At 44.1% G+C, this 16,560-nt stretch overlaps 1 protein-coding gene across 36 annotated transcripts in view; it reads right to left on the reverse strand.

Moving 5' to 3' along the window:
* Positions 1-16,560, reverse strand: part of Epb41l2 (erythrocyte membrane protein band 4.1-like 2) — a 174,771-nt gene that overhangs the window by 139,510 nt on the left and 18,701 nt on the right. For 4 of the 36 annotated variants that reach the window (XM_063265492.1, XM_063265547.1, XM_063265540.1 and 1 more), the window contains exon 2: positions 16,010-16,151. The exons of the other annotated variants lie outside the window; for them this stretch is intronic. The gene's annotated coding sequence lies outside the window, so the exon portion shown is untranslated. The remainder of the gene's footprint in view (positions 1-16,009; positions 16,152-16,560) is intronic. 36 annotated transcript variants of the gene reach the window in all.

Below are 16,560 nucleotides of genomic sequence, written 5' to 3' on the forward strand. Positions count from 1 at the left end.
TACCAAAAAAAAAAAAAAAAAAAAAAAAGGGACCATAGAAAGAATCAACAGAAACAAAAGCTGGTTCTTTGAGAAAATCAACAGGATAGATAAACCCTTAGTCAGACTAACCAGAGAGCACAGAGAGTGTGTCCAAATTAACAAAATCAGAAAAGAGATGGGAGACATAACAACAGAATCTGAGGAAATTCAAAAAATCATCAGATCTTACTACAAAAGCCTATATTCAACAAAACTGGAAAATCTGGAGGAAATGGACAATTTTCTAAACAGACACCAGGTACCAAAGTTAAATCACTATCAGATAAACCATTTAAACAACCTCATAACTCCTAAAGAAATTTAAACAGTCATTAAAAATCTCCCAACCAAAAAGAGCCCAGGACCAGATAGGTTTAATGCAGAATTCTATCAGATCTTCATAGAAGACCTCATACCAATACTATCCAAACAATTCCACAAAACAGAAACAGAAGGAACACTACCAATTCCTTCTATGAAGCCACAATTGCACTTATACCTAAACCACACAAAGACACTACAAAGAAAAAGAACTTCAGACCAATTTCTCTTATGAATATCGATGCAAAAATACTCAATAAAATTCTTACAAACCGAATCCAAGAACACATCAAAATGACCATCCATCATGATCAAGTAGGCATCATCCCAGGGATGCAGGGATGGTTCAATATAAAGAAATCCATCAATGTAATCCACTATATAAACCAACGCAAAGAAAAAAACCACATGATCATTTCATTAGATGCTCAGAAAGCATTTGACAATATTCAACGCCCCTTCATGTTAAAAGTCCTGGAAAGACCAGCAATACAAGGCACATACCTAATCATAGTAAAAGCAATATTCAACAAGAAAGTAGCCAACATGAAACTAAATGGAGAGAAACTTGAAGCAATCCCACTAAAATCAGGAACTAGATAAGGATGCCTATTCTCTCCATACCAATTCAATACTGTACTAGAAGTCCTAGCCATAACAATAGGTCAACGAAAAGGGGTCAAATAGATACAAACTGGAAAGTAAAAAGTCAAATATCACTATTTGCAGATGATATGATAGTATAGTTAAGTGATCCCAAAATACCACCAGAGAACTCCTAAGCCTGATGAACAACTTCAGCAAAGTGGCTGGGTATAAAATTAACTCAAACAAATCAGTAGATTTCCTCTACTCAAAGGATAAACAGGCTGAGAAAGAAATTAGGGAAATGACACCCTTCACAATAGTCACAGATAACATAAAATACCTTGGTGTGACTCTAACTAAGCAAGTGAAAGACCTGTATGACAAGAATGTCAAGTCTCTGAAGAAAAAAATTGAAGAAGATTTCAGAAGATGGAAAGATCTCCCATGCTCATGGACTGGCAGGATTAATATAGTAAAAATGGCCATTTTGCCAAAAGCAATCTACAGATTCAATGCAATCCCCATCAAAATTCCAACTCAGTTCTTCATAGAGTTAGAAAGAGCAATTTGCAAATTCATCTGGAATAACAGAAAACCCAGAATGGCAAAAACTATCTTCAACATAAAAGAACTTCTTTTATTGGATCAAGGACCTGCACATAGAACCAGATATACACAAACTAATAAAAGAAAAGTGGGCACTGGGGCAAATTTCCTGAACAGAACCCCAATGGCTTATGCTCTAACATCAAGAATCAACAAATGGAACTTCATAAAACCACAAAGCTTCTGTAAGGCAAAGAACATTGTCATTAGGACAAAATGGCAACCAACAGATTGGGAATAATATCCAACACGGTCACCTATGTTCAAGCTTCCCCCAGCATTATCCACAGTAGCAGAAGCATACAAACAGGGCAATACCCAACAGGTACACGGGTAAACAACATACAGACTACCTATTGTGTGTACATGCAAAATGAAATACTGTCTTGTCTGAACCAGGAAGGAGGTTCTGGCACATGCTACACCACAGATGAGTCTGGACAACAGTCACTAGAAAGTTAAATACATCAGATAAAGAACAGGTGTGTGACTGTGTGAGGTGAGGTTCCTCAGGGCTAGTGGCTACTTAATGGGTACAGAGTCTACACTGAGAATGCAGGGAGCTGCTCCGTTGGTAAAGACATGAGCTCTGTTCCCAAGACCAATGCAGAAGAACCGTGGTCTAGGCCAAGGAGGGCAGATGACAGGCTGGCCAACCACTGTAGCCAATCGGTTTCAAGCTCAGTGAGAGAGAGGCCCTGCTTCAAGAACTGAGAGTACTAGCAGAGGTCGCCTGACAGTGACCTCTGGCCTCTGCACAAATGTGCACACACTTGAATGCATGCCATATATAGGTACGTGGGCACACAAACATGTTTTTTTAAGTTCTGGAAATAGCGGTGAATGTTGCACGCACTGCGGATATCCTTAAAACCAGTGAATTACAGTTAAAATGGAAACATTCTGTTCTACAGAAAAACCTCACCGGTAATCCAGGCCAGCCATGTACCTACCCCAGGCTGACTTCAATTTGCAATTTCCTACTTCAGCCTCCTCAGTGCTGGGATTGCAGGTGTGCGCCACCATGCTCAGTCAAAAATGGTAACTCGTAAGTAAATGTTATAGAGTTTCAATGCATCTTCCATATAGCCTACCAAAATAAAGGTAAACTACTACAAAGGCTAAAGTCTATAGCAGAGAAGTGTGTGAGCATCAAAGCATTCTCTGGTAGACAGGGGAGCTACAAGTCAGCTGAGTCCCAGAGCTGCCAGAAGCACTTGACAAACTAGAGCACTTCCATTGCAAATACGATGTGACTGTGAGCTCTGATTCTAGTGACCACACTGGAGGTCAGCAAGAGCAACAAAACCACACTCCCAAGAGGTTGCGAATGCCTTGTTGACCGCATAGCTCCAAGACCATCAACCAGTAAAAGATAAAACAAGGTGGAGAGCAGGCCACGCCTCTGCTCTCCTCCACACGGTTCTCCACACGCTTGCTTTAGCCTGCATCTATCATTCAGCCTTCCTCTCCAGCCGCACACTGCATTTACTTCAAAATGGTTATTCAAATGTCTTGAAAATTATATTTGGACAATCACCCTCCAAGTACGTTTCTGAATCTACTCAGTTCACTCTCGGACTCTATGAAGGCTTAGGCTGGCGTAATATTCTGAGTTATTTCAGAGCAACAAAGAACACTAAGCACAAATCCCAGGGGGGAAAAAAATCCCAGGAAATCAATATGCTTAATCATCTTAAAGGTTTACTGTCCCAAGAAGCAAAAAAGAAAAGATTCTTCACCCCTAACTGCATGACAATAGACACTAACTGTCCACGTGACCCACACCACACACAAGGCTCTTGCCAGTTAAGCAGCTCACCAAGGCCCTCAGTGCCACAGTCAAGTTGAGGACACTGACTGAAGATGTTATCTTTCCATGGAAGCTACTCATTAGTACTCTAGCAGAAGACAGTCTCAGTCCCTCCTAACTAAGGAACACCGTATGCAACAAGGAACAAGGCTAGACGTGGCACTGTCATTGGGGATGCTAGAACAAAGTCTCCAGGTACTAAATGAAAACCTTGTTTCCAGCACTAACCAATGAAAGTCCGAGAGCTGTGCTGTGCACCTCATTCTGCTGAGATGTCTCTGAGATGAAGGCCCTAATGTGGTCGTAGGCTTACACTTCAGCTCTCACCTTCTGCTCTCTCTGACACTGCTCTCTGTGTGACCCGAATCAGACACCTTTCCAATTGAGGAAGAAAACGTGTAATGAGTTCTCGGGTAAAGATGCTAAGAGGTATCACTGCCCTAGACCCTCTTATGAAGAGCTTCGCGCTCAGTGAGAAACAAGACACCTACGAGAAACAATTACAAAATACTTAAATGGGCCTGGCTCCGACCAGCCCTCACTCAGACCTAAGCCTGCTCTCTGAAGACTTCACCTCTTACACCTTCCTGCCTTTGTCCTTATTTCTAAAGTGTGGGTATCAGTGCCCTGCAGAGTGGTGTCTAAGGAACAGAGAAGGAACCAGCCCCCAGGTAAGCTCTGAAAGCATGTCATCAGCAACAACAGCACTGTTCATTACTGTGATGGCATCGTGGTCCCTAAATGACATTTGGTGCTGCACCAGAGCCTATGCTGAACTGATAGAGAGACACGGAATGGGAGCTAAGACTTCGATGAGGAGAGCATGTGAAGTGAGCAGAGGCATCCACTATATCCGAGTCTGCGGCTACGTTTCTGGCATAGGTGAGGGCTGCTTAGAATCACTTAAAATGTCAACATCTTGGGGTTTCCGTTTGTAAGGTAAAGGTTCAATTAAAGGATGGCTACAGCGTTCTACCACTCAAATTTCAGTAACTGGTGTGGTTCTATAAAAGAGAGCAATTAAGATACAGTCTATAGACACGGCCAGACAGATAGCTCAGAAGCCAAGAGCATTTGGCTAGTCTTCCAGAGGACCCAAGTTCAAGTCCCAGCTCCCAGTTTGCAACCACCTCTAACTCTAGCTCCAGGGGATCTAAAACACTGCTCTGAACTCTGAGGGAACATGTACACTTACACAGCAAAGATACCCACATATGTGTAAGTAACCAAAAATAAAAATTAAACCTTCTTTAAAATTAGAATGTCATCAAATCTGGAAAAAGAAAGCTGCTGAGCAGCCACAGGAAGTCTCTGGCTAGAATGGACATCCAGGGAGGGGAGACAAACCGCTAACTGTGGACTCTGACACTAAAAAGGAGCTCTTAGCTGCTCTGCAGTAGGGAAGTGACATCATCAAGCACAAAGAGCAGCTCAGAAAGCAGGAGGATAGACAACATCAAAGGGAAAGAGGAAACTAAAGAGTGGGGCTCAGCACTGCAGCGAGTGGAATGGGAATGGGGTCCACGAAGAAGATTCTAGCATCCAAGCTGTTGCCCCACGTTTTCAGAGTAAACAGCTCCTTCTCTTGAACAAGGCCCCAGATCTGGCTTTCCTCTCTTGCTACTTCCAGTGAGTCTAAGAGTCTGGCACCTTTTCCTCTTTGAAAACCCCTGAGATGACTGCAACATCGTCAGCACGGAGCACCACTGCCTACCATAGACAGGAAATACTAAAGAGCTGCAGTCAATTAACAGGACTGTGATTAGGCCAGAAGTGATAGGATTGCAGAGAGTCCCTGAGAGCAGACGAGATGAGACAGCAGATGAGGCCACCTGTCATGAGGGACAGGAGAGAGGCAGCTGAGGCAGTACTCTGTAGAAAAGCACCGTTCCAGCTCCTTCTCCAATGAAGAGCCTGTCTCAAACTCTACTGTAAGGCATACCTCACCACCACCAGCATCCAGAATGTCTACACAGTAAAAGGAACATGCGAGTCAGTGAAGTACGCTCGCTCCTAGGGAGGAAAGAAAAGTAACAGACTGTTGGCGCTGGACTTTCCATCACCGTGACAAGCAGTACACAGAATCAAAGCAAAGCATGTTCTAGCTCAGCCATAGCCATTTGCTCCACTACAGCCCGGAAAACACGCATGCCAAGCAGCTCAGGTCAAGGCACCCCGGAATCAGAAAAGAAATGGGGACGAGGAAGAGGCGAGCATATCCCAGTAACCTACTGCTCCAGCTAGGCCCCATCTCCTAAAGTCTCCCCTGCCTCTCAGAACAGCCTCAACTCAGAAGCCTGTAGGCGACATTTACATTCAAACCATGACAGTCTGAACTTCATTAAGACTTGTGTTTCATTTACTAGTTTTCATTCATTCTGTAAATACCCAGCGAGGGCTGTAACGCATGCCAGTCACTAGGAACACGCAGAGTGTGGTTGCTGCTCTGGGAAAAGGCAGGCACTGGAAACACCTGCACGCTCAGCATATAAAATGGACCTGGTAGATGCTGTGACACCCACGAGTGACAGAGAGCAGTAAACCTACTTGTGGCAATCAAATTACTCGCTTTGAAGGGATCAAGAATTAGGAAAGAACTGGCTCCAATGTATAAAAATCATTCAAGAAATAGAACTTAGAAAAGGCTCAACTACTAAACTTTCTGTTTAAACAGTCTGGCCTCAGACTTGCAGCAATCCTCAGGCCTCAGCGTCCGGAGAGCTAAGATTATGAGCTTCCAGCCTTAATAACAGTAACTTCCCTTTTACAAAATGGTTTTGTCTTATACTGTAAAAACTCATAGGATCGGGAACTTATAGGATCAACACTACTAAAATGTTCGCATTCCGAGCTGAAGAAGCCTCATTTTAGAAGGCAAAGGCCAGTCACAGGGTTCTGTTATAACCTCAGCACTGAGAAGGTGAACTCAGCATTTCTGAAGCTTCCTGCTCAGCCAGCCCAACTTGCAGTACGAGAGCCAATCTCATTTAAAAAATAAATAAATAAATTATACAGTACTTGAGGAACAACACCCAAAGCCTCCAGAGACATGTACATACACATGCATACACATGCATACACATGCATCGCATACACATACGCAAACACAAATACATACACATGAATTTCAGGATTAAAGAAGGAAAATGTCTTCAATAACTGTCAACAAGCGTTTCCAAAGAATAATGGTACATTAGAAATAAATCAGACATTCCACTTCTGTGTGTGTCTGTTTTGCTATTTTTTTTTATATAGAACGAATACTTTTTGGGGTTATAGATCATTAACCACATAGTATTTCTTATACAAAAATAGAAATAAAAAAAACACAATCAAATAAACAGAATATCTTCAAAACCTAAGTAAGGTCACAGTTATGGCTGCATGTATAGATATTTCTCTTGGATATTTGCTTTTAAGAATTAAAACTGTAAGGTGGCCTAAATTCATTGTATGGTAACACACAAAATAACAGCCATTCAACCTCCAGACACTTGTACTGTCATGGGAGAGAGAGCATGGCTTACAAGGGATAATCCCACACAACCTAAATTGAACTTATTCACAATTCAGTAGTGTTATGAATATGAAAAATAACCAAGTATTCATGCCATTCTTGGGGCTGCCCACATCTGGAACAGCCACAGAAAAGCCTTATCTGCTAGAAATGACAGTGTTCAGTTTCTGCAGCTTATGCAAGTTTAGGTATTTGTAAGTGCTGCTTCTTTACAAAATAAGTTTCCTATGGTTATAGCTTACAGCTATAAAATTTTATAGCTGCCATGACTGAAACATATAAAGAATATTTCTAACTATAGCATAGTATGGCTTTTTAATTTTACTTTAAAACTCAACTCCCCGGAGAGTAAACAGAGAATTCCGTTATACTAGTTTCTATTCTTGGAAGAGAAACGGCTTTCCCAAGCACAGCATTTGGTTCGTATTAGCGTGGTATGCAGCTGTATTACGTGTACTGCAGCCCAACATGCAGTGCGTGCCCAAAGAACTTAGACGCTGGAGGTTCCTAGTTAATGCTTAACGAGAGAGCCATGACGGCAACTCGGTGGGAACAGATAAACCAAGCCACATTTACTCAGGAAAGAAAGCCTACAAAACTAAAAGAACTGCTGCCCACACAATGCACACAATGTGCATTAAACTCCATTGTAGGAAAGGGAAGGAAAGCCATAAGCCACTGCCAGATAAAAGGTCAGATACTGTTTTCCCAGAGGTATGGAAGGAAACATGATGTGTGCATGAAGACGATCGGTTACCGAGCCTTTACAAACTCTCACACAGGTCCTAGTGTGACCGGTTTACTCCAGCAGAGGAAGCAGAGCTGCCTCAGGAAACTCTCAGCAGTCTGCTAATCCAGCACACAAGGTTACCGTCCAGGCCGCTTTAGAGTGAAATAAAAGGCAGAGGTCAGCATGCAAATCCTTCCTTGTCCCCTCGGAGCATGGAGCTTGTGACTCTGAAAAACTGAAGGACGTTGGAGCTCTCAGGGCTCTGGGTTGAATCTGTGACCTGGAAAGCTAACTGAATAGGGAAAAAATGATGACACCTAACTTAAAAAAAAATAATGATACACAAACTCTTAAAATATTTTGTTCCAGTAATGACTAGATGGCAAAACAACATTTTAAGTGTTAAAAGACCACAAACCACACAGGGAAGAGAAGTCCTAGACTATCATCCGGTTCCTACCTGTTGATATCATGGCGTACACTCTCCCCCTTCACAGCGTTTCTTTGTATCTTATAAACTGTTTTGTGAAAGCTAATGGGGATTTGATGGTATTCTAAATTAAAACAAAAAAAGCATTGTCTTTATAAAGTCATTCCTTTTGTTTTTTCCAAAATTTGATATGGGTAAGTCAAAAAAAAAAAAAAAAAAAAAAAGACAGAGCCAGGGCTGGAGAGATGGCTCAGCGGTTAAGAGCACTGGCTGCTCTCCCAAAGGTCCTGAGTTCAAATCCCAGCAACCACATGGTGGCTCACAACCATCTGTAATGGGATCTGATGCCCTCTTCTGCTGTGTCTGAAGACAGCGACAGTGCACTCATATAAATAAAATAAAATAAATCCTTATTTAAAAAAGAAAAGGCAGAGCCAGTGTGAAAGGACTCAGGAGGGAGGAGGGGAAAATCAGGTAAGGGGGGAGGGAGGAAAGACAGGAAAGGAGCCCAGAGAGCCAGGAGAATGAATTACACCATGCAGCAGTGTGGGATGGGGGCAGGGGGAAACCTCTAGAAAGTTCCAGAGACCTGGGATGTGAGAAGCTCCCAGGACACAATGGGAATTTGACCTTAGTCGAAATGACCAACATGAGGAAATGGAACCGGAAGAGACCACCTCCAGTGGATAGGCAGGGCTCCCAGTTGAAGCAGGGGACCACCCTCCCATTTTCAAAATTTTTGACCCAGAATTGTTCCTGTCTAAAGGAAATGCAGGGAGAAAATGGAGCAGAGACTGAAAGGCCAGGCAGTGACTGACCCGACTTAGGCTCCACGCCATGCACGCACAGCACACCAAATCCTGACACTAGTAGTACTGAGGCCATATTGTGTGTGCAGACAGGAGCCCAGCATGGCTGTCCTCTGAGAGGCTCTGCCAGCAACTGAATGAGACAGACGAAGATACTTACAGCCAGCCACTGGACTGAAGCTGGGGCCCGATGGAAGTTAGGGGAGGACTGAGGGAGCTGAGGGGATTGCAACCCCATAGGAAGAACAACTGTCTATAACCCTGACTCCTCAGAGCTCCCAGAGACAGAGCCACCAACCAAGGAGCACACATGGGCTGGGCACATGTGTGACAGAGGACCGCCCTGTCTGCCTCAGTGGGAGAGGACGTACTTAATTCTGTGGAAACCCAGGGGAAAGGAAGGCTGGTGGGGCTGAAGTGGGGTGAGTGTGCTGGTGAAATACCACCCTGGAGGGGAGGGGGGCATGAAAGGGACAACACTTGGAATGTAAATAAATAAAATTAATTAAAGAAAAAACAAACATAAAAGGCCTCAGGAAACATGGACATCATACAAGAAGAATGAATGGCCAATCAAGGTGTAATCCAGCATACAGCAAGTCCCAGATTCAGGAGGTGAAAAAATGTCTGGTAACTGCTTGAAATCCACACACCATATAACAGTTCTTAAATCAGTGAACATACTCCCAAAAAAGAGTAGGCTGCATCGTTAGCTTTCCATTGCTGAGAAAATACCTGAGGCAAATTAACGTCTAAGGATGAAAGCTCCCACAGTGAGTGGGCTCCGCCATTCCTAGGCCCACAGCAATCCAGCTCGAGGTGGTTGGCGGGAAGCCTAGCAAGGATGCTTCCCTCCGGCAGCCAGGGGTGCATGGGGGAGACCAAGATTCCAACAGGCCTGCAAGTGTAAGTGCCCACGACTCAGCTCCCTTCCTGCAGGTCCCACATCCTGACCACTCACCCCCTCCCATGCCACAGGCTACAGAAATTGCTATACATGGACATCTGGCAGCATTTAAAGCCCAAAACGTTTTCCAAACTGCAATAAAGCAAAAAATTAAACATTCACCCAGTGTTTCTTATTTTAAAACTATTTTATGGTAACCCGAGACACCACATTGATAAAGGAAAACTACTTAGCAAAGAGCAAGCAAATAAAGTAAAGAGAAGAAGGGCTTTAAGTACCGAGGCCGGAAAGCTGGCTCAGCTGAGCAGCACTGGCTGCTCTTGCGCAGGACTGAGGAGGATTTGGTTCCTAGCCCTGCAACAGGAACTCACGGCTACCTGTAACCCACGTTCCAGGGGACCCGACACCTCCTGGCTTACACAGGCACTACATACACATGGTGGGTGTGCTGAATACATGCAGTCAAAACACTCACGCATACAATTAATTCTCTTTCTTTAAGGCGTCCAAATGCCATTTTGGAATACATAGTTTCAGTGCTGTGAGGATCAGGACATCACCAAGAAAACTAATGCTAAACGATGTGCTTTAAGAAGATCGAGATAGTACCCTTGTGTACTTGGATGACAATTCTTTAAAATTCCTCTTTATAACTTTTGCTAATTCCAGGAAGATAACTGGTTAAAAACCACCAATGGATACTACATTCAGTAGACGTTGGATGAAGAACTAGACATACATGTATTGCCATAACTTTGCTCCTCCCAGATGATACACTGATATCGAAGGGGAAAACCTGATTTCCCAGTTGGAAGATCTATCATGACCTCAGATGACCCTGGCTTTACTAATAACGATTTGTACGGCTCCTGCTGTGATGCAGTGGCTTGGTTACCAAACACTCTACTAAAATGTTTATTCTGGCTTGAATTCTTCAGACAGACTTTTACTTTGACAGACAATAAGAGATACAGAAGAATGCACTAAATACACCATGGAAACTGTAAAACCGAGTTAGAGAAAGGAAAGGTCTGAGTTAGGAGACATGAGGCGACATCATGTCTTTCTAACAAGTCACCATCATGAAAACATACTGAACTGAGAAAGGGGCTGAACTATTTCAAATTAAGACGCCAAGTGGCAAAGGCGCAGCTGAAGTGAGGAAGTGGCCTTTGCAACACTGGTTAAATACGCGCACTCCAGAAGATGCCATGGGAATGACTGCAGTATTATACCAAAACTTAGATGATGTTAGAGAATTTCTGCCAATGAAGTTATGAAAATAGCAATGCTCTGAATACATGTTAAATTCCCCTTTTCACAGATCCGTAATAAAGATGCAGAGATGAAAGGCTCTGAGCTCCGTAAACACACGAGAGTAATGTAATCACACAATGCACCCGCAATAGTAACCTATCAGTGACTACTGATCACAGGTGAAAGATGGGAGAGTTTATAGATCTGCCGGAAGCCCTGACTCACCTTCATCTCGCAGCCAGCCAGCCACAGAGTATCTTTTGTCTGTACAACGCTGTGTGTGTGTTGTGTTTTGTACATGTATGGGGTCAGAGGACACCTGACAGGAGTCACTTCTCTCCTCCCACAGGTGCCAGGCATACATGTCACTAACCCTACAATAGTGTCTTCTGAGGAGATGCAGAACAAAGGAAAGTAATGGAGGAGGACTCTAACTTACACCCACCAATGAGCCTTGAACCTCGCGGAGTCTCTGCCTGCCTACTTACAGGAAAACAAAAGGCACAGCATAGGAAACATTACCACAGATGCAGATTCGATAAAAAAAACTGAATATAAAGCTTCCATAGAGCAAAGCAGCTCCAACAAATAAACTGAAAAAAGAAAAAGAGGCCACATACCACTCAACGGCCACAGCATTAATATAAATGCAACTCAGAGGTCAATCTGAATAACAAAAGACTAAAAAAATAAACAAGGATAAAAATATACACCAAAACACGAACTGCATTGAGGAAAGCCTTGTAGATGTGGGGGTTTGAGCCTGAGTGGTTGGGGTTGCTTGGCTTTCGGGGTCAAGCTCTCCTCTCGCTATGAAGCTCTACATTGAAGTCCGCACAGGCCTAACGCCTGCAGAGACCAGCCTGCCTCGGCCTCCCAGGCGCTAGGATCAAAGTCAAGCCTTTTAGATATAATCTTGAAATTCTGGCTGTGATTTTCCTCTTACGCTTATCCATCAAGACACGAAGAAACAGAATGAGATGATCCCATGTCTTGGATTTGCTTTAAAATAGCGCACACCAGAGACACAGAAATTACTGCAGCTAAAAGCCCGGGGCTCTTCTAGAGGATTTGAGCTTAGCTCCCAGCACCCGCAGTGGTGAACTTACAACCGCCTGTAAATCCAGAAGATACCTGCCTCTGGCACCGGAGAGCATCCATACCCAGGTTACACACACGAACACCCAAGAAAGTAAGAATAAATACTGGGTTGTTTGTTGGTTGGTTTGGTATGTGTATTTAAGATAATCCAACACATAATTGGGGGAAGACCCAGGGGTTTAGATGCTCTACAGAAGAAACTGGATTAGCCATATGTTGAATTAGATGAAAGACGGTACGTGAGATTCATTATTCTCTCCTATGCTTGCATATGCTTCCTGTATAAAGAGAACTCATTTCAAAAAGAAAGACAGTAAGAAGGAATGTCATCTTAGCCATTATCCAGGTCCCTCCACCTGCTACCTAAAATGAAAACCAACCAAAATATATACACAGAACTAGAAAAATATCATTAGCAAAACCAGCATTGCTAAAGACAAAGGACCCACTGTGTGCCGCACGTCTGAGAACAAATGGAAAAAGCAAAGATTCCAATGGACAGCAGTATAAGCCCGCCCACTGCCATCAGAGACAGACGAATGGTGTCCATTACTCTACTGTCTTCTCTGTTTTTGTATCTGAAAAGTTCCATTGAAAGAATCAGAGCTGGTGTGGGACGGGGCAGGGAGGGAGGAAGGGAGGGAGATGGGCATTACAAATGTCCTTCAGAGAGTCCCTGCAGAACACGTATATTTGATCTCCTTACACATCTCGGTGTCATCTCTAACACATCTCTAACTTGTCACTTTCCCTTTAATCCTTACATCCAACTGCCGAGAGAGAGAGAGAGAGAGAGAGAGAGAGAGAGAGAGAGAGAGAGAGAGGAGAAAAAGTACACACGGATACTTGCTTCCTGGGTGGGAAATCTAGGCAACTGGGCCATCCCTGCCCTGGTGTGAGAGAAACCAAGACTGACTCGCACGGCCGTAAAGCATCTTACTTTTACTGCAAGCCAGGTCCTGTTTGAGGTGTGTATCTGGGTGTGGCGTTTGCAGGACATTACTTCTCAAGTCTGTAAGGGTTCAGCTGACTCCAGAAAATGAAGGAATCTCAGCTTCCTTACAACTGGTTTTGGAACACGGCCTTAGTGGTATTAAGAAAAGAACAAGCAAAGCCAGAGTTCTGGATGGAAAGAACGCTCTGCATTGAGGACTGGCTGCTCCTCCAGAAGGCCCAGGTTTGCTCCTAGTACCATGCTGTACTGCACAGCTGTCTGGAACGCTCATCCCAGGAACTCATCCAGAGGCCCCCGACTGCATACAGGTGAGCATACATCCATGCAGTTAAAACACATAAAATTAAGGGTAGAAAAAAGAAAAAAGGGGCTGGGGATTTAGCTCAGTGGTAGAGCGCTTACCTAGGAAGCGCAAGGCCCTGGGTTCGGTCCCCAGCTCCGGAAAAAAGAACCAAAAAAAAGAAAAGAAAAGAAAAAAAAACCGGGGCTGGAGAAACAGCTCAATGACGAAGGACTCTTCTTCACAGGACCTGGGTTTAATCCCCAGCTCCCACAAGGCAGCTTGTAACTTGCTGTAACTACAGCTCAGAGGACCTGACGCCCTCTTCTGGCCTCCTCAGGCACCAACTTTTCATACACATTAATAATACTCATTAATAATAATACACCTCAAATTTTTTCACAGACATTACAAATAAGAAAAAACTGGCAACTGATTTGTTTTAAAGCTTCTGCTTACTCCTACCGACGTAAAAGCGACAGAAGAACAGAGCAGCTGACAGAGATAAGTGGCACCCCAGAAACTGTGGGAATGGTTCAGGACAGATACCCATCACTTCACACAAAGGTTCTGAGAGGAAGCAGAACCTTTCAGTTAAAGAGGACTGAAGAGAACTATCACCAATCACAGTATGTGGGCCGAGTTTGGATTCTGACTCAAACAGTATAAAAACAGCCAGAGCTCAGCTGCTATCCACGACATCCATGTGCCTTCAACCCACAGCACCTGGTGATTCTTAGAATGCCAAGTTTGTCTACCAGCATAAGATGCAGTCTTGGTCTCTTCTGAAGCACAGCTTCTGCTGGGCTGACTGAGGACATACTCCCAGACTTATGATTCTCAATGACACTGGTCTCTTAACCACTGCCCCACTAACCAGCACCAATTCAATGGTGCCGACTTCCTGCTAATCCCAGCTCTTCAGCACCAGCTAACCAGAACCACAGATTCTTAATTCAAGACATCACATAAACAGCACCACTGGAGTCCTTGCTTCCTTCTGAAACTTTGCTCTCCACAGTCTCTTCCAAGCTCCAACAAGACAACTCACTGAGCTCTGAGCACTCGATGGCTTTCATAGCCCATAATTCAATTGCCATAACACTCCTCCCAAAAACACACAGTCACACCTGCCACAGTAAACCCCACTCATGGTACCAATTTCCATCATAATTAGTGTTTCTGTTGCTTTGATAAAACACCATCGCCCAAATGAAAAGGATTTATTTCATCTTACAATCTGGATGCAGTCCATTATCCAAGGAAGTTAGGGCAGGAAGCCCTCAAGGCAGGAACTTATGCAGAGGACACGGAGAGCACTGCCACTGCCTTGCTCCACCTGCTTTCTTCTACACTTCCAGGAGCACCTGCCCAGGGGTGGCACTACCCGCAATGGGCAGGCATTCCCACATCAATCACTAATTAAGAAAATGCCAGGCAGGCTTGCCCTCAGGACAATCTGGTAGAGGCATTTTCTCAAGTGATGTTCTCGTCCCCCAAGTGACTCTAGCCTGTATCAAGTTAAAAACTAGTTACCACAGCCAGGAGAGCACACTCATCTGTCTATCCTGGGGATTGCTGGACACAAATGAGAAAATTCCACTGGCAATGATAAACAGGGAGGTTTTTCTCCATAATTAACATCAAAGATGAGACACTGGTTGCATTTCCTTCTTCGGAAGGTCATCAGCATGTAATGCACAATGTATGTAGAGGATGTAACACTTGGGAGTGGAAGAAGCCTTTTTTGCTGGTAAGCCATGGACAGTAAGCCCGTATATTAATGGGTTAATGCTGACTGTCAACGGGATCTAGTGTCACTGAGAAGGTGGACATGTATAAAGGAAGTTCCTAGAGATGTGGGTAGCATCAGTCATAGGCTGGGGTCCTGGATTGCAGAAAAACCAGGTGTCTTAGCTAGGGTTTCACTGCTGTGAAGAGACACCATGACCAAGGCAACTCTTATAAGGACAACATTTATTTGGGGCTGGCTTACAGGTTCAGAGGTTCGGTCCATTATCATCAAAGCAGGGGCATGACAGAGTCCAGGCAGGCATGGTACAGAAAGCTGAGAGTTCTAGATCTTCTTCTGAAGGCTGCTAGCAGAAGACTGGCTTCCAGGCAGCTAGGATGAGGGTCTTAAGTCCCACACTGACAGTGGCACACCTACCCCCACAGGTAACGGTGCTGCGCCCTACTCCGAGCATATACAAACCACCACATGGAGAAAGCAAGCTCAACTCGAACATTCATCCTTTCTGCTTCCTGACTACGGATGCAATGCTCCTGCTGCCATGACGACTGTAAACATGAACTATGGGCCAAAATGCACCTTCCCTTTATTAAAATAAATAATTATAAATGTTTTCGACAGTTGAGAGCATTGACTGCTCTTCCAGAAGACCCACAGTCGATTCCCAATAGCAGCTCACGTGGTGACCCGTGGCAGATCTGGTGCTGCCTTCTGTCCTGCAGTTCCAGGTGCGCATGGAGTACACAAACATGTATGCAGGCAAAACATCCACACACAGAAAAGAAAATAATTTTTTATAGAACCTGGAAGGAAGAGGCAGAATCTTGTAAAAAGCTAAGCTAAAAACCACGGAGAGTAGAGCCAGTGAGGTGACCTGTGGGTAGAGCCCTTCCCTGTGACCCTGGTAATACACACTCAAACCTTGGAACCAAAGGTGGAAGGAGACTCCGGAAAGCTGTCCTCTGATCTTCAAGTCCAGGTCGTGACACATGCGTGTCCAAACTCTCTCTCTCTCTCTTTCTCTCTCTCTCTCTCAATAATAATGATGATCTCGGTGATAATTCTAAACCAGAAAAGGAATGGGGGTGGGGGGGGGGGGAGAATAAGGTATAAAAGTTGTACCAGGCTAATTCTCACTTTATATTAAAGTGTTTTCACAGAATTTATAACTGGGGAAACTCAACAGCTTATTTCTTCTAGCAAAGTTTGTTTGTCCATCTACTTTGAAACATGGCAATGTATACAACGTCTGGAGTTTCCCTGTAAACTTCTACAATCCAAAGGAGACTGAATTAGTATTTCAAATGGCATCTGTAGGTCAGTGGGGACAGGTACCTACCTGCTGCTGAGCCTGACAAACTGCGGCCGGTCCCTGGAGCCCACGTGGAAAGAGAAAACACACACACGGGTGGGGTGAGGGTGTGTGTGTGTGTGTGTGTGTGTGTGTGAGAGAGAGAGAGAGAGAGAGAGAG

Source organism: Rattus norvegicus, chromosome 1 (assembly GCF_036323735.1).
Source record: "Rattus norvegicus strain BN/NHsdMcwi chromosome 1, GRCr8, whole genome shotgun sequence".
NCBI lineage: Eukaryota > Metazoa > Chordata > Mammalia > Rodentia > Muridae > Rattus > Rattus norvegicus.